The sequence below is a fragment of the Macaca mulatta genome, chromosome 1, assembly GCF_049350105.2.
Source record: "Macaca mulatta isolate MMU2019108-1 chromosome 1, T2T-MMU8v2.0, whole genome shotgun sequence".
Classification (NCBI taxonomy): Eukaryota; Metazoa; Chordata; class Mammalia; order Primates; family Cercopithecidae; genus Macaca; species Macaca mulatta.
The window spans coordinates 53,557,025-53,584,667 of NC_133406.1; the positions used below are offsets into that span (position 1 = coordinate 53,557,025).

Below are 27,643 nucleotides of genomic sequence, written 5' to 3' on the forward strand. Positions count from 1 at the left end.
ACAGCTGCACCCAGAAGGAGCTTCCACCACACCAAATCAGAAGAGGCAGGGCTCCCGCTTGTCCCTGGCTCCTGCCTGAGTGGTGGAGCGGGAGGCCCAGGTCTGCAGCCCCGAATTCCGCGGCTGCAACTGCACCCAGGAAGGCAGATCCTGCCTGTTCGGGGCTGTCACAAGAGCATAGAAAGGCTGAGACCCACAGCCACAGTTTGGGCAGCTGTAGCCCTGCCCTCCTGGGAGTGTGCAGCCCTAGTTGTGCCTCCCTGCTGCAACCAGCATGATGGCAGCAGCCACTGCCATCACGAGTATAATATGATAAAACAAATCAACAACATTTGGAATTTATATTTTAGAAGTCATGACTTTCTTTACTGTAGCTAATGTTTAGTAGCAAATTTAAATACGGATAGCCCTCAAATTTCAGTACAACATAGGGTGCCATTCTAGTACACATATACCCAACACACCTGCATTTTTACTGCCGTTTAATCATTCTATCCAATTTCAGCCCCTGCCTAAATGGGCAAACAATAATTTTGCCATGGCATACACAGAAAAAAGAATGTGATATATTTCTTTAAAATTCTCTGATTCTTCAAAGAACTTCTAGTTATATAAGTATAAACACAGATATAGATATAATGTATCCTAATTATACAGATATAAATTAGATATAAATAATGTGTTCTAAATGAGTTGTGGCAATGCTAAAACACCTATCCAGTATTCACTTAATTATGCACATAAGACGTATGAATATGAGGAGGACATGATGGAAGTATAGAATGGCCTTTTTAAAACCCAGTTATATAACACTGAGAAATGTTCTCCAGTTTAACAACTGTATTTTCTATGACTTAGATGCATAGCAGAGGAGACTATTCACGATGAAATAGAATAAATGAGGTAGATGAAGCAATAATTAGTAGAGCATCACACAATGAGCTTGTGACTTATGGTACTCTTTCATGAACCTCACTAACCTCACGAATGTCAAAAATAAGGAAAGATTTGTACACAGAGCAGAAAAATAACAGATGTAGTAAATAGTCTTTTGAATCAATCACCCATCCTTCCACACTCTATTATCCAGAAAATAGAAGACTGTCTCTAATAAAATGTGAGTTGGGTTTATAGACATATTTTGTTTTGTTTTGTTTTTAATATGAGATGAAATGTTTATGCTGATAGGAATGCTCCAGTAAAAAGAAAAGGATTTTTGATCAGTGAGAAGAATCTCTTGAGTCATATTCCTTAGGGCAAATGGGTAGGAACAAGTATATTAGATGACAGCACAGAGAAGTCATCTGTAGAAGAAAAGTCAAAGTATTTATATAACATAGAGATGCTAGAAGGCGAGGAGGTGTATTATAGGAGCTTGCAGAAGGGTTTTTTGTTATCTGTTTTTAGATCATTTACGTTTTCAAAGATAAAAGCAAAATGGTCTCTTACAAGATCTTTAATTGTTATATTTTGCTTTTAGACAGCCTTTGTCAGGTTTAGGGAATTCTCTTCTACATCTACTTTGCTAAAGGCCATGAGATTGTTATTACTTTTATGATGAATGAATGTTGAAGTTTTGCAATTACTATTTCTGCTTCTAGGCGATCACAATATTTTACCCTTTATCAGTTGAGATATTGACTTATGTTTATTCATTTTTAATGTGAAAGCAAACTTATATTTCTGAAATAAATCCAGTTTGTTCAGGTCGTATTTTCCTATTTGCATATGTCTGTACTGGGTTTGTAGGTTTTTTTCTTTAAATGAGAATTGTTATGCCTATGGTACTATGTAAAAATGACTGGCAAATTTTCTTTCTCATACCATCCTTGTCAAGATGTTGGTGTCAAATTTTTTCAGCCTCATAAAATGAGCTAAACTTTCTTTTTCTATGCTCTGCAAAAGTTTCAATAATATTGGAAGTATTACCTTTTTGTTTGGTAGAATAATAGGCCATCAAAAACATCAGTTTTGTTTTTAGCAATATATTGATGACTGATTCAATATCTATAAAATACGGACTACTAATTTAACGTTTTCCAATGTCAATTTTATAAAATTATCTATTTAATATATATTTTTAACTAGATTGCTATCATTTATAGCACCTTTTTTATTATGTGTTTACTATCTACCCCATTGTTCATCACTCATTCTTTGTTATTACTGATATTTATGTGTTCATACCTTGTTTCTTTCTCTTCTTTGTTTTCCTTCATCAAATGGACACTGTTTTATCAATGTGTTATTCTTTTTGAAGAAACATTTTTTGGCTTTGTTGAATTTTTTAACAGTGTGGGCATTTTTTTATTTATTGTTCTCTTAAATGTGTAGTTTTCTACTGTCTACATTTTAAGCCCATTTTGCTCTTCATTTTACAAACTTCTGAGATGATACTTTATTACCAAGTATACATTTAAAGTTTTAAATTCTTCAAAATGCTGTTGTAGCTCAAACAGTACTTCACATACATTATTTTTTATTCATTAAAAATATTTTCTTAGTACACTCATGTATTTCTTAATATGTAAACATATGGGGATATTTTATTTGCAGATTGCCATTAATTGAGTATAACTGAATTGTGTTTTATAAAAACATACATTGATTTCACTTCTGAAAAGTTTTTGACATTTGCATAGGGGTCTAGCATAAGATAAACTTTGCAAATGTATTGCATATACTTGAAAAATAATATAAACTTACTAGGTACAATATTCTAATTTGCACATTAGGTCAAAATCATTCATTGTATGGTTTTTGTTTTTGTTTTTGTTTTCTTTCTGAGACAGGGTGTCTCTCTGTCACCCAGACTGGAGTGCAGGAGTATAACTATGACTCACTGCAGCCTTGACCCACAGGCTCAAGCAATCTGGCACCTCAGACTGCCAATAGCTGGCAGGCACTTACAGGCACACTCCAGGCCAGTTTTCTGTGTGTGTGTACATAGCGCTTTGCTAGTTGACAAGGCTGGTCTGGAACTCCAGAGTTCCAGGGATGCTTCCATCTCCATCTCCCAAAGTGGTGGGATTGCAGGTGTGAGCCACTGTGCCCAGCCATTGTTTAAATTTTCTACAGCTCAATTTATTTTGCCTTCTTCCTGATTTTTTTTTTCAAAATAAATGTCTATATTTATGTAAAATCAATGATTTTATTTTTGTAATGAAAAAAATTATATACACATCAAAGAGGCTTTACTGATACCCGAAGAAAGCTGTGCAAGATAGATCCTTGCTGAAATAACTCAAATTCGTCTATCTTCCTACATGTTTTTACCATGTTAGAAACTAGTTTATAGGACAGCCTCAGACTAAAAAGAGTAAATGTATTTGAATCCATTCAAATAGATCCAATCCACTTCACTTCTGCCTCACCATAAAGTTTATTTACAACATGGCAGATAATTTCTTTAAAATGCAAGATAATGTGTATATTTGAATTTTAGATAACAAATAATATTTTACCATAAATATGACCATACAAGATTTCGGACACATTAATTTTTAAAAATCATTCACTGTTTCAGTTCTAATTTAACTAAGCATCCTGTGCTTTTACTGGCTAAATCTAGATGAACAACCTTCACTCAAAATTTTTCTTTTTCCTTTTTTCTTTTTCCTTTTATTTTTCTTTGAGACAGGCTCTCTCTCTGTTACCCAAGCTGGAGTGCAGTGGCACGATCTCAGTTCACTGTAATTTTCACCTCCTAGATTCAACCAGTCCTCCTGCCTCAGCCTCCCAAGAAGCTGGAAATACAGGCATGAGCCATCACTCCTGGACAATATTTGTATTTTTTGGTAAAGGCAGGGTTTCACCATTTTGGCCAGGCTGGTCTTGAACTCCTGATCTCAAGTGATCCATTTGCCTTGGCCTCCCAAAGTGCTGACATTACAGGCATGGGCCATCATGCCCAGTCAAAATTTGTCAATGGCTTTTCATTTCCCACACAGTTAGATACAGCAATATATGCTCTGATCTGGACTAACTCTCAGATTTCACTTCCTTCCCTAACACCCCAATATTACTGCAAAATATCCAATGATCTTCTTGCTGTACCTGCACTACACCAAACACACTTTTGCCCCAGAACCTTACCATTTCCACCATCACTTTCTTCAGGTGACCGTTCAAATGTGTCACCTTACAAGAAAATCTCTAACTTGCTAATATTAAATAGCAGTAATCTCATATTCTATATCCACACTCACTTATTAGTCTTTGGAATACTTATTGTCACCTGATATTATTAAACTTTTTGTTACTTTTTGCTCCTTTGTTTAAACAAAACAAAGTCTTTGACCCTATGGAGTTCAAACATAATCTTGAACAAGATTACAAAGAATTCAAATTACATTTGAACTCTATAGCGTCAAAGACTATTTTTGGTCACTACTCTATACACAATGCCTAGAACTGCGCCAACATGTAGTTTAGGCTCAGTGTATTTTTGCAATTGAAGTAAATGGGATAAAATTTGCTTATCCAGGAAGTAGTACAGTATCATTTATGATATTGTCCTCCAGTGTATTATCATCCTAAGCACTGTGTATACAAGTCAAAGTGATCTTATTAAGATAGTTAAAATGATTTAAATGATCATTTCACTCCAAATTATATGTAACTTTCAAATAGAAAGTTTAATACTTATTTAGATTAGAGAGACAGAGTTACTTATTTATGTAATCTCATATCCTCTTGTGCTATATGCAAAAAATATTTAAGCAAATATACAAAATATTAAAATTAATGTAGTTATTCTGCTAGATATAGTGTTGAAAGCAATTAAGATATTCTTATGAACTGGTTTCAAATCTACCCATGAACAATTATTTTGACCCCTCAATTTTATATACAGCTGTATATGGATTTTATGATTTTAAAATCTGATTTTAAAAGTAGTATGAGGTTCTTTTTTTTTGAGATGGAGTCTTTGTCACCCAGGCTGGAGTGCAGTGGCATGATCTCGGCTCACGGCAACCTCCACCTCCTGGGTTCAAGCAAAGTTCTCCTGCCTCAACTTCTCAAGTAGCTGGGATTGCAGGTGTGTGCCCCCACGCCCAGCTATTTTTTGTATTTTTAGTAGGGATGGGGTTTCACCATGTTCACCAGGCTAGTCATTTTAAATATCAACATATTGCAGGATGATATAAGAGTAAAAACTCAGAGACGCACATAATCCCATCCCAACAAATAATGAAAACCAGCTACACAAGTCCAGAGATGCCTAATGACTGTGTCCTTAGAGACTACTCTGAGATTAGGGTTGGGGTTCAAAAAACCCAGCTCCTTCAAATCTCACTTGTATGCTAATGTATAGTTTTTAAAAATTATTATAGTGCTAGTGTGGTTGTGCCCAATGGCTTATAACCTCAGCTCCACTGTGCCAGCCCCTCTCACTATGTAAATAGATCATTGCAGTCATACATAGTAGTGAAGGCCTCTGTTTTCTCTGCTATGGTCTGACTGTTGGTGTCCCATAAATTTTATATGTGGAAAAGTAATCCCCAATGTGATTGTATTAAGAGGTGGGGCCTTTAGGAGTGTTCGCTCCTCCTCAGTGGAATTTGTGATCTATAAAAGAGGTGTAAGGAAGCTGTTTGCCCTTTCTATCCCTCCTGCCATGTAAGGACATTGGAGAAAGAACCATCTAGGAGGAATTGGCACTTACCAGACACTGAATCTTCAGGAACGTGTTGTTTTGATCTGGGTTTCCCTGCCTACAGAACTGTGAAATGTAAGTTTCTATTGTTTATAAATAGTCATCTCTATAACACCACTTTATAGTACTATTTATAATATTGATAGGGACAGGAGGCAGGGAAATTCTGTGCAGAAGAGGGAGAGTCCCTAGCGAGGGGTACACCCTCAAGCTGAAAAGTTTGGAACTGTGGCTCAAAGTGAGAACTTACATCCCTCATGACTCAAATGTTGCCTTTTCTAAAACCACCCATGGCCTGCCTGCCTCCTATCCTGTGTGTATAAAAATCCCAGGCTAAACTGACAGAGAGAGGAGAAGTAAGAAGACATCAGAGACTATGGTTGGACATTGGAGAGAAGTGGCTTGACTTCAGAGGGACAGGTTGACAGCGTAACTTCAGAGAAGAATCCAGCCAGAGACAGCCAGATTTCAAGGGAAGATTACCTTCTGTCTCTATCCCCTTTCCAGCTCCCCTTCCCACTGAGAATCACTTCTATTAGTGATAAAATCCTCCACATTTACCATTCTCCAATTCCTTTGTGTGACTTCATTTCTCCTGGACACTGGACAAGAGCTTGGTTGGGTTCCATGAGTGCAGATGCAAAAGGCTGTCACTCTAACCCTTCACCCTAACTGGTGGAGGCAGCTGCCTCCCACGAAAAGGCAGAGGGCCCACTGAACTGTCAACACGCAAGCTGCCCGTGGATGGTCGAGCTAAAACAGCACTGTAACACTTCTTCTGGGGCTTCAAGGGTCACAGAGACCACACCCTAGATACTGCCACAAGGCTGGTACTCCTGCCTGCACCCAAAAACATTCTCCTGGCTGCTGCACCCACTCGCTGGAGAGGCCAACTGACTCCAGCGCTCCTGTACTCCAGTTCCTTCCCACAAAGGGGTCAGGGAAATACCTGTTTCATTATCACTGTTCATTTATTTTTACTTTTATTTATTATAATACTGTTTATAATACCAGTGTTAATCCAGAAGTATAGAGAGTAGCAGTGCTTTTGTTGCCCCACAAACAAATCATTAAACCATTCCCTAGGAAAATGTTTTCCTAATTGCTTTACATTTGCACAACTGGTAAGAAATCCATTCCAGGTCCAGGTAAATTGCCATTGTTTGGTCTATAAAGAGAAAATGCATTTCTCCAGTTGCCTAGTTAAATCATTATTAAAATATAATCCAGAAGAGACGTAAACACAGATGTATTTTTTTTAAAAAAACAGCTACTACTATTTGATGTCTTGATTCAAATATTGCTAACATTAACACTAACACTTGGCTTAAAATAGCATATAGGAATGAAGATTAAAGATAAGCTCTAGTCTATTAATGTAGAGACTAAAATAAGTTGAAAGTATCTATAGATCTTATGTAACAAAACTATTGTAATTATTAAAATATTGGGTATAAAGGAGAAAAACAAAATTGCCTATCTGGCTCCTTTCAAATACAGTTGACCCCTGATACACAGGTTAGGGGCGCCAACTCCCACCCCTACTACTACACACAATAAAAAAAAAATCTGCATATAATTTTTGAATTTCCAAAAACTTAACTACTGATCGTTGACTGGAAGCCTTATCAATAATGAAAAATCAATCAACACATATTTTGTATGTTACATGCATTGTATAATACATTCTCACCAAAAAGTGAATCAGAGAAAGGAAAATGTTATTAAGAAAATCATAAACAAGAAAAAGTACATGTACTGTTCATTAAGTGGAAGTGGAGTGGAAGTGGATCATTACAAAGGTCTTCATATTATCCTCCTCACGTTGAGTAGGCTGAGAAGAAGGAGGAAGGGGAAAGGCGGGTCTTGGTGTCCCAGGGGTGGCAGAGGAAGAGGCTGGAGGAGGTAAAAGGGGACAGGAGAAGCAGGTATGCTACATGTAACTTTATGGAAATACAGCCTAATTTCTGTCTGACTCTTTCTGTGCTTTTTCATTTCTCTAAAAATGTTTCTATACTGTATAATCCTCCTTCCACCGTTTGATTTTGTTTCAGTGCCCATAGAAGTGTCCATGTCATAAAAGAAATCATAAGCAGTAACAAATAATCAGAACGCTTCTACCAGATCGTCTGTCAATTTGTTTTCTGCTACCACTTCTAACATCTTCTTCTTCATTGTTTGACACTGGTTCAGAAGCATTTATTTCTTTTCAACTAATAAACGATCTTTGTAGGATTTTTCTTTTCCAGAATAAGGCACTGTTGTCTGCATTAAAAACCTGTTCTGGCAGATGTTCTTTCTCTTCCATGATTTTCTCAGTGGTGTCTGGGAACTTGCCTGCTGCTTCTGGGTTGTCTGAAGCTGCTTCTCCTGTTATCTTGACATTTTTAAGCCAAACCACTTTCTAAAATTATCATATCGTGCTTTGCTGGAATTAACTTCTCCAACTTTAGATCCTTCACCTTCCTTTTACCTTAAGTTGTCATATAATAATTTCATTTTTTCTCAAATCATATGAGAGTCTATAGATATGCCTCTCTTATAACAATCCTGTACCCACATAAAAGCTCCATTTTTAATAGGAGATACAAAGGTATTTTGCAAGAAGCACAAGATTTTCACACTTGCTGGCATAACTGCAGCCAGGACCTCACAATTTTCCTTTTTATATTTTTTTTCTCACAGTGGTCTTTACACCATGTTCATTCATCTTGAAATGTTGAGCAACCACAGCTGGAGATCTCGATCTATAGTACATATCAAACAATTCAACTTTTTCCTGTAATATCATGACTCTTCTGTTTCTTGGGAGCACTTTCAGCATCACTTGTTCTTTGTATGCATCTCACGATGTTATTCAAGGTTTACTGTATTTTGCTAAACACAATGAAAAATACAGGGGAACCATGAGGGATTACTGTTTACCACAGTATGCAATTTACTGAACAGAACTGCTCACATGGAGATAATTAGAGTCACAGAATTTTGAGAGATACTCGCAACATTTGAGTTCACTGCAATAGCACCGGAGACAGCTATGAAATTATAGCAGTAGTGCATTACATACTACAGTTAATTTTATGCTGTTATGATTTAATATTAAATTCTTACACTTGTTTACATTTACTTTACTGTGATACCACGTGAGGTCTGTGTTTATGTGCATTCATTTTGATAAAATTTAACCTCTCTGATTTGTGGATGTTTTATTATAAAAAAAAATCAACTAGTACCTACATATATTTTATACATTGAGATATACACAAATTTTTCTTAGTTTTTTTTTTTTTTTTTTTTTTTTACATTTCTAGGCTATGCAGTTCACCTGTGAGTGCTTTCAAATTGTTGTAAATCCTCAAAAGTTTTTCCAATATAGTTATAGAAAAAAATCTATGTATAAATGGACTCATGCAGTTTAAACCAATGTCAATTGTATCACTAATATCCATTTTTTATAAAGCTGCTACAGAAAACTTCAAGTTGTATAAGATTTTACAAAATCCCTACAAACTGAACAACAGCATGCTGTGGAATAACTATGGTTTATTACATCTCCGATACTGGTTTTGTGTGTGTGTGTGTGGCGGAAAAGATCTTTTAATTATTTTGATTTCAATATGAAACTAGTGGTTTAAATTCTTAAAACATTTCTGAAGACAAAAATAACATAGATTAGTTCAATTTATAAGCAATAGAAGCAACCTCAAGTTATATTTCATGATGAGAATTTATTTTAGAGAGTGTGTACTGGAAAATAAGGAAGCAAAGTTGTTTTTTGTTTAGTTTTGTTTTGTTTTGTTTTGTTTTCCCAGAAATCACACATGAAAGCCTTGCTAATACCTCAATTCAGGTATCAAACTGATATCCCTCTTCTGGTGTTACCTCCGTCTTAACAACCCTGCTGTACCTGCTGTTATTCCCACTCTGTCTTCCTCCTCCTATTCCCAGTACTGATTCTGTAGACATACTTCTGTGGCTTTCTGTCTAGGTATTATATTTAAAACTCTCAACCAGAAAGGACATGACTGAACTGTATTGTCACTATCAAAGAGCAATTATTCCCACTGGGTAAGTGTGTGTTTGCTTGTATGATTTTTGCCATTTATTATTACTCATAAGTCTAGTCTAAGATTGCCTTTGTCTAAGATGCTAACTCCTGATTCAGTCGCTGTGGAAAGGAATCACAGTCAAATGTCAAATCCAAAGACCAAATGTGAGTTATTTAAAGTCTCATAGCCTGTCTAGTACAGTAGACATATTTAGTTATAAGTGTGAAAGAAATTTTTTTTATATTATTTTAAATGCATTTTTCATTAGTAATATTTGTGAAGAATCTCTTCTAGAAGCTGTTACATCTGTGGCCATATTTACAAAGCATTATCTATGTGAACGCATGCTATGTGTACTCTTACTTTTATAAAGTATTTAAAGTACTTCTTTTTGAATGTATCTCTTTTTAAATATTTTCGTCTTATCAGCATTTATAAAAAATTAAATTGAAAATGTAATAACAGTTTTGTGGACTGCTCGCCAGAGCTGTTGTTCATATTTATTTGTAATAATACTGTAGCTATAATAAACTAAATGTTTATAATGGACAGAAAGATTATCACTTTTTCCTTATACAAAAGTAAAAATTAATTTATTAGAAATGTTATGGCCAGGTGCTATGGCTCACGTCTGTAATCCCAGCACTTTGGGAGGCCAAGGTGGGCGGACACTTGAGGTCAGGAGTTTGAGGCCAGCCTGGCCAACGTGGCAAAACCTCATCTTTACTAAAAATACAAAAAATAACTGAGCGTGGTGGCACATGCCTGTAAGCCCAGATACTCAGCGTGGCTGAGGTAGGAGAATTGCTTGAATCCGGTGGGATTGAGCCGAGATCACGCCACTACATTCCAGTCTGGGTAACAGAGCGAGACTCTGTCTCAAAATAAATAAATACATTTAATTTAATTTAATTTAAAAAGAGAAAATTTATGTTACTTGTCAACATAATTCCACAATACCAACTTTTTAATGATATTATTTTAATAATTGTAATCCTTGATACAATAAATTTCTCCTCAGCATGAAAATGTTTTCCTTCATTAGAAATCTGTTTCATTAGTCTTCTTTTTGCTGATTCTCTGCTTTATATTTAGTTTCATAACTAACATAATTGTTTTATTCAATTATGTGTATATTTATTTATGCAAGTTTCTAGTCTACTTTGAACGTTATAATAATAATGATATTGAAATTTATTTCCCTGATAAATAGTTGAGTGCTAAATATATGGGAAACACAGTTCTAGTCATTGGGGAAATAACAATTATGAGAACTGAGTTCTTGCCCTCATGAACGTTTTGCTTACCATTTATTAAGTATTTGTGTTAAGCCAGGGCCTATGCTAGCACTTTTTATGCATTACCTCAATTGATCTTCACTGTTACTCTTACATTCTTCTTTCAAAGAAGAGGAATTGAAACTTCAAGAAGTTTCCTAACTTGGCCAAGTTCACACAGCTAAAACCTGGCAAAGCTGAGCTGAATCTAACACGATCTGACTTCCAAATTTCCACATTTAATTCTTACATTCTTTTCATTAAGATGAGCTCTTCTACTCCAAACTCAATTTACTTTCATTTTGCAAATTTTTTTTTATTTTTTAGTAACTGTTATTTATAAAGGTTTTAGAAGCTTTATACACACACACACACACACACACACACGACACTTTAAAAAAACTGGTTTTGTGGAAATAAATATAATGAAAATTATAAAAGTCAGTTGCATTGCATTGGAAAAGAGAACTTGAAAAGACTGTAGCCAATAATGATTGCATTAGCTATTTCATCCATTCTCAAAGGAAAAATAAATACAATATTAACGTGATTGTGAAGATGGTCAAGATATTTGTAAAACATTCTATAAAAAGTGATATGATAGATATAACGCTATCCTATATTTTCTCAAACGTAGGTATAGTCACATATTAAATGCTTAGTAAAACCAGTCTTTATATGATATTATTTTCTCCTTTTTCCCCCAAATTCTAGTCTTTATTTCAAGATACAACTTTCTGAGCACCTATGTTTTAATGACAGAGCAAAATGGGCAATGTGGAAAGATCTGTGCATTTCAACTCCAAATTTTTACTTTTATAAACAAAACCCATCTGATTTATTAAAGAAGTTTAACAACACTCAACGAGATTCCAAAACAATTTGTACTTACGTATTACTTCCTATCTAGAACACTTTTCAGGCCCCAAAGAACACAAAAGTGATCAGGCAAACACATTTGCCCATAGACAAAAGGCAAAGCGATACAATAACAAGGAGAGAAGGCAAGTCCTACTTGCTGGTCCTCATCCTTAGAAGAGAAGGGAAACTGAGAAGATCATGTGGAAGTTCAGTGAGTCTGAGGAAACCAGGTAACTAGGAGACTCTTAGATCCCTCTTCCTAAATATACCATGAGTGATTTCCACACTACTGAAGCCATTTCACAGAGCCGGGGACTCTTTCCAGGGCTGACACTGGGGAGAGTCCCAACCACAAGTTCAGCACAGACTCTGTTGCTCTAAAAGTCCTGAACAAATCTAAGATGTTTTATGATTCTCTAAGACGGGTTTTTACCCCAAGAGCAGTCAAAGATCCAACAGGGATCTTTTGGAGCACTCAGTAGCAATAATAGTAGAGTCCCAGTAAGTGGCACCCAACCTTCCACTTGCCATTTGCAATCAAGGATCAATTGTGTGGCAGGAAAAAAACACTTAGGTCCGCTATGTATTTTATAGTCCAAGTCATCCTACCTCTCAGATTTGAGATCAACAAATATTTTTATTTTTCAAAAAGTCAGATTTCTGCAAAAAAATGGTAACTCCAGAGCTTTTTACTGTGAATCTGTAACAAGTCTAATTTGAAACTCATAAATGATCTCCAACTTATTTGTCCAATGCTATATTACTTCCCCTGAGGCAACAGTTGCTACTAGCTTTGTAAATCAAGGGATGGAGAGTATATATAAAATTCAAAAAGGAGCATTTCTGTTAAACGTTTTCACATATTTTCTGGCTCCACTAGTCTTCATAGTTGTAAGTATGCAAGGACAAGATACGCAAGGTACTCAAAAATAATTTTAGTAAAATATAAAAATACTGACAAACAAGAGTTTGACTCAATAATTACATACTTCGTGTGACACAAATTTATTTTTCCCATACATTTTGTACATATTCGAAGTAAAAATCTGAAATTCAGTCTGCAGAACTATAATCTTAAGTTCTATTTTTAGAACTTAAATTCAATATTTGTCTTAGGTTCCAACAAATCCAACTACTAAAAGTAAGATACTGCATTAGGAACTACATCTAAAGAAATGACACTCTCTGAAGACAAGTAAGACAGGCATAAGAGCATCTTAAATTTAGCATACAAAGTAATAATTTTAGAACTAATAAGAATAATTTGTTGTAGAAAAAGGAGCAATAAATTCAATAGGCCTTCTTCTAAACCAAAGTCTGACACAGGAGATGTCATTTCGAGAAACTGGTTGCTTCTCTAAATATCTACAGAGAATTCCTTTGATTGAAGAAAAAAGATTTTCCTCAATATGTAGGTTAGTCTACTTGGTAGGAGAATTATTAGGCTTATCAGACATGATATATGAAAACAGTCTTCGATGTATTGTGAGTTGAAAGTTCTTAGGACTTACCTGCCTTGGAAATCCTGAGGGAGTCTGTGACCATTTGTTACATGATAAAATATTTCTCATGTGAAAATATTTGAATTTAATGAGCAATTATTGGGAGATCATGATATGGCAAAATCGGAGGCATGAAAATCCCCTGGAAAAAATCATATGTCACAGTAAAGAGAGGAAAAGCATGAACTACTCTCAATCTTTACATTTTGATATATGCATTACAATTTTTAGCATGCCTAATATTTTGAAATGCCAGAAGATACAAGAACATTTCTCTTACTCTCCCAAATGAAAAAAAGTAATGCTATAATTGGACACTGACACTGTCAGTCATCTTAAGTGTGAAGGGAGGCAGATGATTTCAGGGGTGGGAAATAGCAACCAGTTGTGTTGTCCATCAACCAGCTCATTTTTTTTCCACCTCTTTGCCTAAGATAGGGGTTTCTAATTCTGCCTGGATCTTTTAAATAATACAAAAAAAAAAAAAAAGAGATCTCACCAAAAGAAGGCTAAGGAAACTCATGCTTTAAAATGTATTTGCAGGATAGAATTAACCAAGATATGTAAAGCCAACACTAAACTTCCGAAACCACCTTTTTTTCTGTCATTCTTTATATATCCACAAGGAATAGGATAACACGACATTTTCATCACTAGCCAAAGAAAATTTGGACTAAGAATTGTTTTTATGAATTTCATCCCAGAGAAAAATTTTTTTTAATCATCTATATTATCAAAATTATCAGGCGTGATTTTCTATTGTAGTCATTCCTCAGGGATAAAACAGGACATATTTCTAAAAGAATTACACATTTTTACTATTAAAATTGTATCATTAAACTTTAAATTATCCTCTACTCCAGAGGTCCCCAGCTTTTTTGGCACCAGGAACCAGTTTTGTGGAATACAATTTATCCATGGACTGGGAAGGGGTGGGGGATGGCTTAAGGATGAAACTGTTTCACCTCAGATCATCAGGCATTAGTTATTAATAGATTCTCATAAGGCACACACAACCTAGATCCCTTACATATGTAGTTCACGATGGGGTTTGCACTCCTATTAGACCCTAAAGCCACCACTCATTTGACAGAAAGTGGAGCTCAGGCAGTAATGCTTGCTGACCCACCGCTCACATCCTGCTATGCAATCCACTTCCTAACAGGCCATGGATAGGTACCAGTCTGTAGCCAGGAGCATTAGGGACCCCTGCCCTACTCCACTAAACTAGGGACTCCCCAAAGAAAATAATAGTCCTTTAAGTAACCCCTTTATCTAACAGTCCTCAACATCATCTTTGCCATGTTTGGTAGGTTTCACATATACTGAGAATCCCAAAGACCTTATAAAAACTATATATCTTATAAATATAATAATGAAACTGGGCATTCTGTGCTCAAAACCATCAAAATTTTATTTTACAGAAGTAATAAAACAAGAATAAAAAATAAAATAGTTTAAAAATAAACTTTATCTGCTAGTGCTTATCTTCATATTTATTAGAAAATGATATAAACATTTTATGGTAATTCTAATTGATATTTTCATTTAGTACAAGACTATTGTTGATTAATGATAATATCTTTTTAACAGTTAAACTTATTTTAAAGCTTAGTATTTTTCTATTATTTTGCTATTGGTGGATCATTAGCAATACTAAACCATATTGATAAAGATTAAGGTAACATTGTGCTTTTACTTCAAGAATATAAAGTAAAACAAAAGTAATGGTTAAAGGAATCCACAGGTATGAATGTGGTGTGGTATGCCTATTACTTTTCCAAATCAGTTAGGAAAACGGAAGCAACTTAGAAAACATAAAAGAATATCTTAGATTCCACATTTCCTCAGGTCTGCTGTCCTCTAGTTTTTGTTGCTATTGAAATCGTGGTAGATATTAACCAAAGTAATGACATACAGGCCAGATAAAAAGGCAGTCAAGATTTGGAGTTGGCTGATAATACATCTTCTAACCAGGCGTCTAGAGGAAGATATTTTTTTCATGTCATCCACAAAATAGTGTATATATCTCATTTTGAAAGTAACAAAGTATCTTTCTTTCTAAAATAAATTATATTTTATATTTTATGTCTTTATATAAATTTATATTTTTATGTCTTTCATTTAAATGCCAATGTTATTCCATGAGTTAAATTCAAGGACTATAAGAAATAAACTCCATGAAAAGAGGGACATTTTTTACTTGTGCAACAAAGTGTATTCAGTACCTGATAACACACACACACAATCCTCCAATGAATATTTTTAATATAAGCGAATATTAGTATACGAGTAATTTAAGATTTTAAAGGTTTTGAAAAATATACATCAAATCTTTTAAAAACATAACTTATAACTTCTGCACTAATATATTCCTGAAAATATGATAAAATAATATTTCTAATATAGGAAATTATAAAATTATCCTTAATGGTATGTACCCTATTATTACCAACACATTTGTAAATGATTATATATTTTATACAGTAGTTTGTTATGATAGTATTCTGGATGAAAACTCAGCTCCAAAGGACAATGGTTAGTTAAATAACTTATAAGTCTAAATACCTCAATTTGTATTTTGTCTTATTTTTGATAAATATACATAAATAAACATTCAAAACCTAATATAAAATAAAATAACTTTTCTGATGTATATAAAATCAGTGAATGAATCTGAGGCAGTTCATTTCATTCTGCTACAAACTGAAGAAAAACAAACTGGCATAAGCAGTAATTAAATTTAAAGCAATGTTTTGCAATGCGTGTTCAGTTTCTGAAGAATAAACAGCTGCTTGTAAAATGTGACAGCTTCTTCCTCTTCAGAGAGAAGCAGAAAATCTCTTGAAAAGCAGAAAATCACATGAGCAGAAGAAGATTCAAACAAATTTTATGCATGAATAAATACAGTAAATTTTAATTTGTACAAACAGGAAAACTGTTATATCAGTGCCTGTAAAAATACAATAGATGTTAATATTGCTGTTAATTTATTCTTATAAATTTTCAGATATAGAACAAATCTAAATATTTTAGAAACTGTAAACTGTATATTTTATCCTATCTGACACAAAATCCAACCTCATAGCACGCAATATTTAACACAAAATGTAAAACCCTCCTGATATAACTCAATAGGTAATGCTAACAAGTGTTTAAACCTATTTTCGGATTAAATCTGCTGCACAGTTTCAAAATAAAGTACCATATCTGAAATCTTAGCACATCTTTTATTTGAACTCAAACTACTTCAAACTGAGTCACTTTTCTCTGATTAAAGCCTTGGCAACCACCACTGAGAGCTTGCTTTTAACATGTCAATTCACAGAACCCAAGAATTCTCTACTTTGTAAAGTTCAGTCATAGTTTAACACACAATTTTCAGATTCCAATTCAAAGGAGGAATGCAGTTAAGGGAACATGCTTAAAGATGGTCACCTTTTTTCATACTCTTTAGCCAGCTGAAAAAACTTATACATACAAAAAATAAAGAATGACAAAGATAAAAAGTTTATTAAACGGGATTTGACTAGCCCATCTATTCTTCTGCTGGCAATATATAGTAAGAATGCCATTGCCAAAATACACTAGCATGCATGGCACAGTGAATATGTTCAGTCTCCCAGGACCATGGTTTGGTAAAGTGGGTAAATATCCCTTACTACCCAGCCCAAGGCAGAGATATTAGCTTGGGAGTCAGACGCTGGACTTGCACCTGGATGATTTACAGGGAAGGAAAGATGATAAGTGGAATATAGGTCACACCCCACTCTCTTCCTACTGATATGAGTGAGCTGGCTGTGTGTATTGAGACAGAGAGACAGGAATGTGGAAACAGAGGGATGAAGTCCGTGATCTCCTAGTTTTGGGGCACTTATGCAATCACTCAACCTTGGAGGATAGCTATGGAAGTGAGTGATCAGTGAGACCCTAAGGTATTTAAAGGATTATGGGACAGAGGTACTCAGATGGTCTTTGAGGCACTTGAGAAGGAACCAACATGTGCAGGAGCTCATGAATGATGGAGTTGCTTAAAACAAAACCATCCAGTTTGTTCCTTCACAGAAAGAGAAATTTTGATCTCAAGGGACTGGTGGTGGCAGAAACCAGGAGAGAACATGTTGTCTTGGCTATTTGAGGTAGTTGTTGAACAGGGGATAGAGAGTGCTTTGCTCTCAGGGAAGGAATGACAAAGCTTGGGTAGATTGACTCACAACCTAGTGTTGGAGCACATGCCCAGGCTCATCCAACTAGCCACAGCTCCAAATTGCCAAGGTGACAAACCAGAATCTTTCTTTTTTTTTTTTTTTTTGTCTGGCATTTAGCATTCTAACCTCATACCCCACCCAGTATGATACGCCTAAGCTTCCCATACACTCCTGGCATAGGGAGGATGAGGCTACCACTGCCTTATGCAGGATGGCGATGGGCTCATGGTTGTATGGGCCCAAGAGTGGGGAATTAGATGATACTCAATTGTCTAAAAACAGTTTTGATTATTTTATAGACAGTGGAGGAACTGATGTCTACCTCAGCCTCTCCAGGGGAGTCATCTTCCCAGGCAGAGATATTACGATCTTCAACTCAAACTTCTCTAAACTGAAACAGGTATAGAAGTATGACCAAGATCTCCACCTGTCCTCTAGAGTCTGGAAGCCTCGTGAACCTGTTAGAGTAAATATGGTGTGGGGGACTTTAACTTACATGACTCTGCTAGACACTGGGGCCCATGTCACTGTGGTTCCTGGTCCTGCAGAAGAGCATTGACACTGGATGGCTTTGGGAGATTTTCAGGGAGCTAAGGAGATGCTAAGTGGAAAGGTGCTTGCTTGCTTATGAGTAGGTCCATTTGAGCCATTAATTGAGTCACTGGTTGTGATTCCAGCTGAATGTATTAGAAAATTGATCGTCAAATGCAATGTTTTATCCCACAATGCCTACTGAGCTACATCCCAAATAAAGTAAATATTTTAGCCATCCCACTAGGATAAGTCTATCGCTCCATGTCTCCCCAAACCTCATAATACGATAAAGCCAACATCACATTCCTGTGGAGGAAAAGGACATCATACTCTTCACTACGTGCAAATAGCAGGCAAACTTCTCAGTTTTAACAGTTAGATTTAACCTCTTAAGAAAGACAGTGGGACCTGTCACTTGAAAGTTGACTCTTCAGGGCTAAACACTGTGACAGACCTACTAGCACCAGCAATTTTAGATATCATCACAGTGACCAAATACAACATGAAGACCGTCAGCATATAGTATGAAGTCATTCTTCATGCATTCCCAATCCTTTTGAAAGATAAATATAAATTTGCATTTACATGTCAAGATACATTTGCATTTATACCTTACCACGTAAATGGAAATGCATGTACAATTGCATTTGCATGGCAGGGTATATTATAATATACATTTACAGTGCTGTGACAGGAGTATTTGAACTCACCTGATATGCCATCTATGAAGGAGATTGGACTTGACTACTGTGCCCTTGCCCAAAGGAGTCCTATGTATCCATTACATAGATTACATACTCACTGTGGCCCTCAATGAGCAGACCACACAAGAGACGTTGGATTTAATAGTCACAGATATGCAACAAACAGGCTAGGAAATTGACCCCAACAAAATCCAGGGACCAGCCCAACAGGTGACCTTTGTAAAGTCCACCTGGGCTAGAATCCAAACTAGATGCCAGAGACTCTCTGTCAAAAATTGTTAGCATTAACCTGACCAAATATGAAAAAGAAGGACCAATATCCGATTGGACTTTTTAGATATTGGTGATGACACATAACCCACCTGGGCATTCTGATGGTCCCTCCCCACCAGATAACCAGAAAAGCAACTATTTTCCATTAAGGGCCCAGGGAGGATAAGGCATTCCAGGCTTTATAGCAATCTATTACTCAGGCCTTGTGCCTAACCCATTAGAACCTGCCTACCCATTTGAATTACAAGTCTAAGTGTTGGGAGATCAAGCTGACTTAAGCCTATGGCAAAAATAAAAAGAACAGTAGGGTTCAATAAGCCCTGGGTTTCCAAACTCATAGGTCCCCAAAACAACCACATACTACATCCTATTTGGAAAACAGATTTTAGACTGTTATTGGGCCCTGGTGGAAACTGAAAGGCTGACCCAACATGCTGTGGTTGTACACTGACCAGGATTTCCCATTTTGCAGCCTAGACATTAGAGAACATCAGCCTAGCAAAGCTGCATCATCAAACAGAAATGGTACATCCAAGACTGGGCCCAGATTAGGCAAGTTGCATGAGAAGGTGACCAGATATCCTGCAGGTGGAATGGTGTCTAACCCATTCAACTGCAATGGCAAATAAAAATCACAATTACAGGATGCAGGCTTTGATACCTTCTACTGGATTACAAATGGCTTTACAAAGCTGAAGCCTTGAGGAGGGAAGTGGATTTTAGCCAGTGTCAACATGAAAACGGGAGGCATCATCACAGAATGTAGATGGTTGCAGTTCCTAATGCTGTGAGTTAAATGCAGTTTGGCTAGTGGTGTCCCACACCCTTGACATTGAATCGTGCTACATCTTTACTGACTCTTAGAAAGTAGCTAATGGCGTGGCCATATGGTTATGATCTTGGCCAGGTTAATTGGACAATCAGAGACGCCCCTGTTTAGGATGCTATAATTTGGCAGAAACTGACAATATACTCCAACCTATTTGTCACCCATTTTGATGGACACAAGAAAGGTCCATACATCAACAAACATCCATGGAATTAGCAATAAATCAAAACTGCACTGAGGGGCTGGGTGTGGGTGCTTACACCAGTAATCCCAACACTTCGGGAGGCTGAGGCAGGCAAATCACTTGAAGTCAGGAATTTGAGACCAGACTGGCCAACATGGCGAAAATACATCTCTACTAAAAATACAAAAATTAGCCAGGCTTGGGGTACATGCCTGTAATACCAACTACTCGGGAGGCTGAGGCACAAGAATCGCTTGAATCCAGGATGCAGAGGTTGCAGTGAGCCAAGATCACACCACTGCACTCCAGCCTGGGTGACAGAGCAAAACTCTATCTCTAAAAAATAATAATAATAAAAAATAACAATTGCACTGAAAAATCAGAGACAGTAGACATCAGTGAAGTAGCAGAAATTGCACATATTGTCCCAGTTACATTTTGGGTCCATCAGCAAACAGACCAGGACAACACGGCCACTATTATTCATTGGGCCTGGAAATAAAGAATCACTTTTCCGCCTTTGGAAGCCACCACTGCCATAAAGAACGGTGATTCTTTTCAACTTTAGGCCTGTGCACAAAACTGACAATCGGGGTACGTTCCTTGAGGACAGCCCTACACAAGTGTGGCACTTGGAATCTATATGTAACCTTCCCCAAGCTCCCAAGGATGTAAATATGCCCTTACTACTGTGGACACATGCATTAGATATGAACTGACCTTTCCACCTTTCCAGTATGGTGCCCTTGCTCAGCAAACACCATGACCACCCTAGAAAAGAGGCTGTGCCATGTCTTCAGATAGCCTGATGACATTCAAAGAGATAGAGGCCCTGCATTTTTCACTGAGGCCATGCAGTTGTATGTTTGAGTATATGCAGAGTATATGGTATCTGTCAGACCCTTTTCAATAGACCACTGAAAAAAGTCTTAAATAGGAATACACAGAAAGAACTTTTCAAGGATGGACTATGCAGCTGTTAAGGACCCTCTGGATTTTAAATACCTCAGTTCAGTGCAAAGGGAGCACAGCCCTGGGTTGTTTGATAGAGCAGTCTGCAGATGAAAGGATAGAAGCACTGAAGCTGTGGGCATGGGTGCTAGACATGAGGTGCAAAAGGGATTAATGAATGATGATCAGAAGTACATATGGAGCCCATGTGGGTATGAGATGTAGGCTATGCTGACAGTCCTAAGAGAAACTCTTACAAAACTTCTTTCCCACTACAGCTGTTTGCATTCCTCCCAATATAGTGACAGGTGTAGCCACCTGGCAGACAGACACATTGGAAGACAGTAACCTTGAAGTGCTGACCCCACAGGGCACTGTTATTTAGTGAATGGATGTGCCCACTGGCCCCATGGGCTCAGTCTCTGACCTAATGTGATGACAGGTGACCATAGTGGGTCCCCCAGTTCCCACAGGTTATGTCCTAGGTGATCTAAAAGTAGTGGATCCACCCACGGTACCCTCTGTTCATGCTGTAAGAAGAGTGTGGGTCAGGGTAGCCTTGGGAGAAGTGGTGGTAGAAGGACGGGGACAGACAGACCTGATCACCATTTATTCCAGCCCCCATCTGAGATAGGGGCGCCTGAGACCAGGGGGAGGGAAGAATGATTGACAGGTGGTACTCCCTTTTCTGCCTGTTCTTTCTACACAAATGAGGCAGCAGAGGCCTAAAGGCATAACACTATTCTTAGAAGTCCCCAAGCTGTGGCCACAAGAAACCTCAATCTGTCACTGACTAAAAAGTGAACCTCTAGTCTTGCCAGCGGTCAAGTATGCCGGCATTCTCAAGGCCACAGTTTACTAATAGGACCCAAGCTATAGCTTTCTGAGTGAAGATCTGGAACAGCCACATGGAATGGAACCAGAAAAGCCTGTTTGAACTTGACTGATTTAAGATGGCAAATGTCACAACCACTGGTAACAAAGTCATAGTGGGCTACTTGCTGCACCATACTCCTCTGATTTACGTGAACAAGAAGTGTCCCACCATTGACAACAGAAACAAGAGCTGAACTAATGTTAGCCCCCTGAACAACATTCTAGGAGGGAAATTGAGTTAATCCCATTATGCAGTTAATAAAGCCTGGCTGGTGAACACTTACACCTACATACCTATGAGTGGGGTACTGAATAAGTAAATGAAGAAAGGTGTGTTATGAACCTCTTTCTTTGTGGGATGTCCAGGGTGACCCGAATATGGAATGGCAATGTCATGCCCGTATTGCTGAAAGATTGTGGGATCCCGCATGCTGGGCATCGTAGAGGTGCCGGTGCCCTTGGATAGTGACCCTAACAATGAGATCCACCACTGGGCTAACAGCCTAGTGGGGATACCAGGCACCCCAGAAACCTGCCAAAATAAGTAACTGACTCTGGATTTATGTCCTTTAAAAGAGCTTTAACACTGTATTTAGGAGCCAGTGATCAAGAAAGAAATGAAGAGAAACCTGTCTCTGACCATGACAGGTATGGCATTCTCTATGGCCATTGCTTTCATAGCTCAGCAGACATCTCTCAACTCACTTGGAAAATTATTTTAGAAAACAAAATTGTTCTAGACTTCCTTTTAACCCAATTGTGGGGAGTGTGTGCCATTGCCAACACCTCCGGTTATACCTGGATAATTACCTCAGGCATTGTAGAGACACAGGCAGAAAAGATGCAGAAAGGCAGGTCTAATGACTACATAGTGTGGGACCACCTGAAACATTGACCTCTTATCAACTCCCTAGCTGGATTGCTGTGTCTTGGGCTAGGTCACTGCTGCAGTCAAGCATGATCATCTTACTTGTCATAGTAGTCCTCGTGGAGCTGGTAAATTGGATTCTGGCTATGACTCAATGATGTGGCACCGAGATGATATTCATCAAGCTGCTGTGTCAATCTGATGAGACAAAACTTCACCTTCATATCTCAGAAGGCCAGTGGACATAGGAAATGAACTAGCTTTGCCAAGGAGGATATGTAGGTCAGGGGAATAGAGTATGGCAGTTCTCCAGGTGGTCTTGAACCAACTCACTTCTGCTCCCCTTTCTCACTTGTAGTCCTCAAGAATAATTATAGGATGTGCTGAGAATGCAATAATTGATACAGGGAAAAACTGCCTGGGTCTTATTCCTGTCCCTTCTAGAAAAGTAATATCTTGAGTTAGGGAGGAACTGCCCTGAACAGCCTGGGTTTTGCTTCTTCTTCCCCTGGGATCAGGATGTCTTTGAAAACTTTTCCCAGTGAGTCATGTTTCCACTAATGGTTATAAACCTCAGTGGTATGGGTTGACTTTCAAGGTCCCTCACCTGTAATGCAAGCAAAACACGTGCAGTCTAGACCTCATTTGCCCTACACAGCTTTCTATAACCTTGGAAGAGTGATTCAATAAATCCAGGACTTATTTTGCCTCTTGCTGCCATCTGTAAGTAACAAACCTGCTTCATATAACCTGGTGTGTGTGTGTGTGTGTGTGTGTGTGTGTGTGTGTGTGTGTGTGTGTGTGTGTTCTGTTTCCAGGCTCAGGCAATTGGTAGAACTGTAGCCAAAGATGCAATGGGAAGAAATGCTCAGGCTCCTGTTCCTGGTGGTTGGCATAGGTGATGGATCTTTGCTATCCTCCATGTGGTGGGAGTCTTCCCTTGGGATTGGTCATTGGAGAACCTGCTCTGCAGGATGCCATCAAAGTAATGTAGCATTACTCTTGTCCCACAAATCAGAAGCTCAAATATTTTATACTGTTTTCTCTTTTTGCAGAAACTACACTAACTTTTATTGCCATTTTAAAATGCAGCGAACACAATAGACCCAGGAAATAAGGACTCTAAACTTACTTAAAATTCTGTATCCAAACCTGAAACCTTGACTCTGTGGAGGACTCCCTATGATAATTATTCAGAAATTGTTTACTTTTCATTTATACATCATGAGTAACTGATTTTTCATATGGCAGAAATACATAAAATAAATTTAAATAGGGTATTTCATAAAATTGGAGACAACAGTTGCAAGGATGAAAGCAAGCAAATGAAGTTTTTCAATACAACGCAAGTCAGAATGACAGCCTAAATTATCAAAAAGGTAGCATTTTGGTATAGCATATTTTGTTTAAGAAAACACAGAGGCATGCATTAAATGACTAAGAAACATTTCCAAAACATGGGTAATTTTTAGATTGTTATCAGTGGTAAATAAGAAGAAGTCTTTACAAAAACAATAGATAAGAATGTCAATTAATCCATGAGGCTGATTTTTAAATGAGAAGAGATTCCCTGTAGGAAATTTCTTCTAGAAAAGGTAGGTTGATTTGTTACATACCCTACTGTATACTTTGACTGTAAAGAGGATTGTTTGAATGCATTTGAGTCAGGGTAGTAATGAGAAATAATAATACTAACATATGTCTCTTCATTAAATAAGTAATTCATTAAGGAGCCAATTATTAATTATGTGGATTTCTGTGCACTTTTTGGAAACACTTGAACTAAGAAATAAGTAATTTTCTATACTGAATTATGTTTACAAAAATATGTATCTTTGGCAATTTGGGATTACACATATAAAGCAATGAAATTTGAAAGAGAAGGATTCAAATTGCAATTAAAATACTTAATATATTTTCTAGTTTAAATAAATGCAGTCATAATAAAGAAAATACATGTTATTCTCTTCTTCCCACTTCATATCTCTGTCTGCCATTCTAACCTATCTTTTCTAGTTTGATTCCAAAATAAGCAGACACAACACAGGGGTGTGTTAAACAAGGAAAATTGATTAATATATAAATATAGAACATAAGTGTACCCTATACCACTGTGTCAGGGCTTTAACTTTTAAGCATTGTGTGCATTAATTTGAAAACCTCTGAATTGCAAAACTTAATTAGAAACCAAAAAGGCAGTATCAACGAGTCAACACTTTAGTTCATTATATTTGCTCTCTCATAAAATATTTTTTTTGCTCTGACAAATGCCTGATACAGGAAATGAAGTACTGCTCCTTCCCTCTCCAAAACAATTATAAAACCTTTAGCCAGTATGTTTTAATGAATGGCTTAATGTACCAAGAATACATAAAAGTGAGAACAAGGTATGAGATAATATCTAAGAATATGTTATTACTCCTCTCATTTATTGTAGAAATGTGACTGCAGAAGGGATGGGGAAAAGAGCAAAGATCTAGCCAGTAATCCCTAGGAACTCCTGAGTCATCCAATTTATATTGTTGGAGGAAAAAAAAAAAAACAAAACAAAACAGCACTTCTATAGAATTAACACTTTAAAAGATAAGATTATGAGAACAAATGGTTCCACAATCTCCTGACAACTCAAAAGAGAGAAGAGTTACACCAGAACTCAACTATTCTGGCGTATATTTAAATGTGTCCATCAGAGGAGAATATACATAGCAACATCTTCTTTTTGAGTTTTAGGGGAGAAGCAAACGTTCCATATGGGATTATTATTCTTTGTACATATTGAAGAAGAGTCTTCATTGCTTTAAGAATTCCACAAAACCTAAATAATAACTTAAGAAAAAAAATGCATTCTAAAGCGAAAAGAGTTTTTGACCTTGTGTGTCATTGTCAGACTTTTCAGTCTCAGGAAGGTATCATTATTCTCACCATGATGCCATATGAGTGCAGAGTCCAAAGACTTTATTGCAGAAAGCAATTTTATCATATTATTTCTTCAAAATAATTTACTCCTGAGATGCAAAAAGTTTGCTTGTAAGTTTACTCTTGGTCGGGTTGGATTCTAAATCAAAATTGTATGTGGAAAACAGTGAAAACCGATATAAATTCATAAAATGTTGTGACAGTCAAATGAGATTTTTGGGAGGAAAGTGTTTTAAAAAAAATAAAGCACTATTTAAAAAACCTTCCATTTCTGATGATGACCCCTAATAATGATAATAAAAGTCTTTGTTTCAAGATTTTCTATTGCAAGATAATGATAGTTTTCAGAAAATTAAAAATTACAAGATTATCTGACAACATCAAGTTGTTTAAAATGAACAACTTATTCCACTAGAGTCATCAATTATATAATGATCAGGTTCTCAAGAAGGAAATGTGAATTAAAATAAAATTTTAATGTGAAATAAAGATAATAGAAGACACATTAAGCAAGATAAAGTGACTTTCAATTATATTTTTTAAAAATTCAGTAATATAAGTCACTGAAATTTTACGGAAATATATATATATAAATCACTATAATGTTCTATTGAAACTCTGAGACTATAACACAACATTCTAATTTACTTAAATTATTAAACCTCTTAAGAATGAGTGTTTGTCCTTTTACACTGTTGGTGGGATTGTAAACTAGTTCAACCATTATGGAAAACAGTATGGCGATTCCTCAAGGATCTAGAACTAGATGTACCATATGACCCAGCCATCCCATTACTGGGTATATACCCAAAGGATTCTAAATCATGCTGCTATAAAGACACATGCACACGTATGTTTATTGTGGCACTATTCACAATAGCAAAGACTTGGAATCAACCCAAATGTCCATCAGTGACAGACTGGATTAAGAAAATGTGGCACATATACACCATGGAATACTATGCAGCCATAAAAAAGGATGAGTTTGTGTCCTTTGTAGGGACATGGATGCAGCTGGAAACCATCATTCTTAGCAAACTATCACAAGAACAGAAAACCAAACACCGCATGTTCTCACTCATAGGTGGGAACTGAACAATGAGATCACTTGGACTCAGGAAGGGGAACATCACACACCGGGGCCTATCATGGGGAGGGGGAAGGGGGGAGGGATTGCATTGGGAGTTATACCTGATGTAAATGACGAGTTGATGGGTGCAGCACAGCAACATGGCACAAGTATACATATGTAACAAACCTGCACGTTATGCACATGTACCCTACAACTTAAAGTATAATAATAATAAATAAATTTAAAAAAAAAATGAGTGTTTGTCTTAGTACATTGTGTCCCAGAATTATTACTGTTTTTGTCATCTTGCAAACATGTTATATATTATTATGTACATACAAATTTAAGACAGTAATTAGTTTTCTTTAATTTTAATTTCTGTGCATATATAGTAGGTATATAGATTTATTGGGTATGTGAGATGTTTTGATACAGGTATACAATGCGTAATAACCACATCATGGAAAAAGGGGTATCCATCCCCTCAAGCATTTATTCTTTGTGTTACAAACAATGCAATTATACTGTTTTAGTTATTTTAAAAGGTACAATTAAATTATTATTGCCTATAGTCACCATGTTGTGCTATCAAATACTAGGTGTTATTCCTTCTAACTGCTAATTTTTTTAACCCATTAACCATCCCCACTTCTCCCTGTCTTAACATCTACCCTTCCCAACCTCTGGTAATTAACCTCCTACTCTCTATCTCCATGAGTTCAGTTCCATCCCTTTATTGCAAATGACAAAGTCTCATTCCTTTTTATGACTGATTAGTACTCCACTGTGTATAACTACAATGTTTTATTTATCCATTTATCTGTCGATGGACATTTAGGTTGCTTCCAAATTTTGACTATGTGGACAGTGCCACAACAAA

The 27,643-nt window shown here is 36.6% G+C and overlaps 1 long non-coding RNA gene across 1 annotated transcript in view; it reads left to right on the plus strand.

Annotated features, from left to right (window-relative positions):
- The first annotated feature begins 9,646 nt into the window (after window positions 1-9,646).
- The window catches only part of LOC114677707 (uncharacterized), a 77,346-nt gene continuing 59,349 nt past the window's right edge, over window positions 9,647-27,643 (plus strand). Inside the window, exon 1 of the long non-coding RNA XR_003729140.1 lies at window positions 9,647-9,727. This is a non-coding gene — a long non-coding RNA (uncharacterized LOC114677707). The remainder of the gene's footprint in view (window positions 9,728-27,643) is intronic.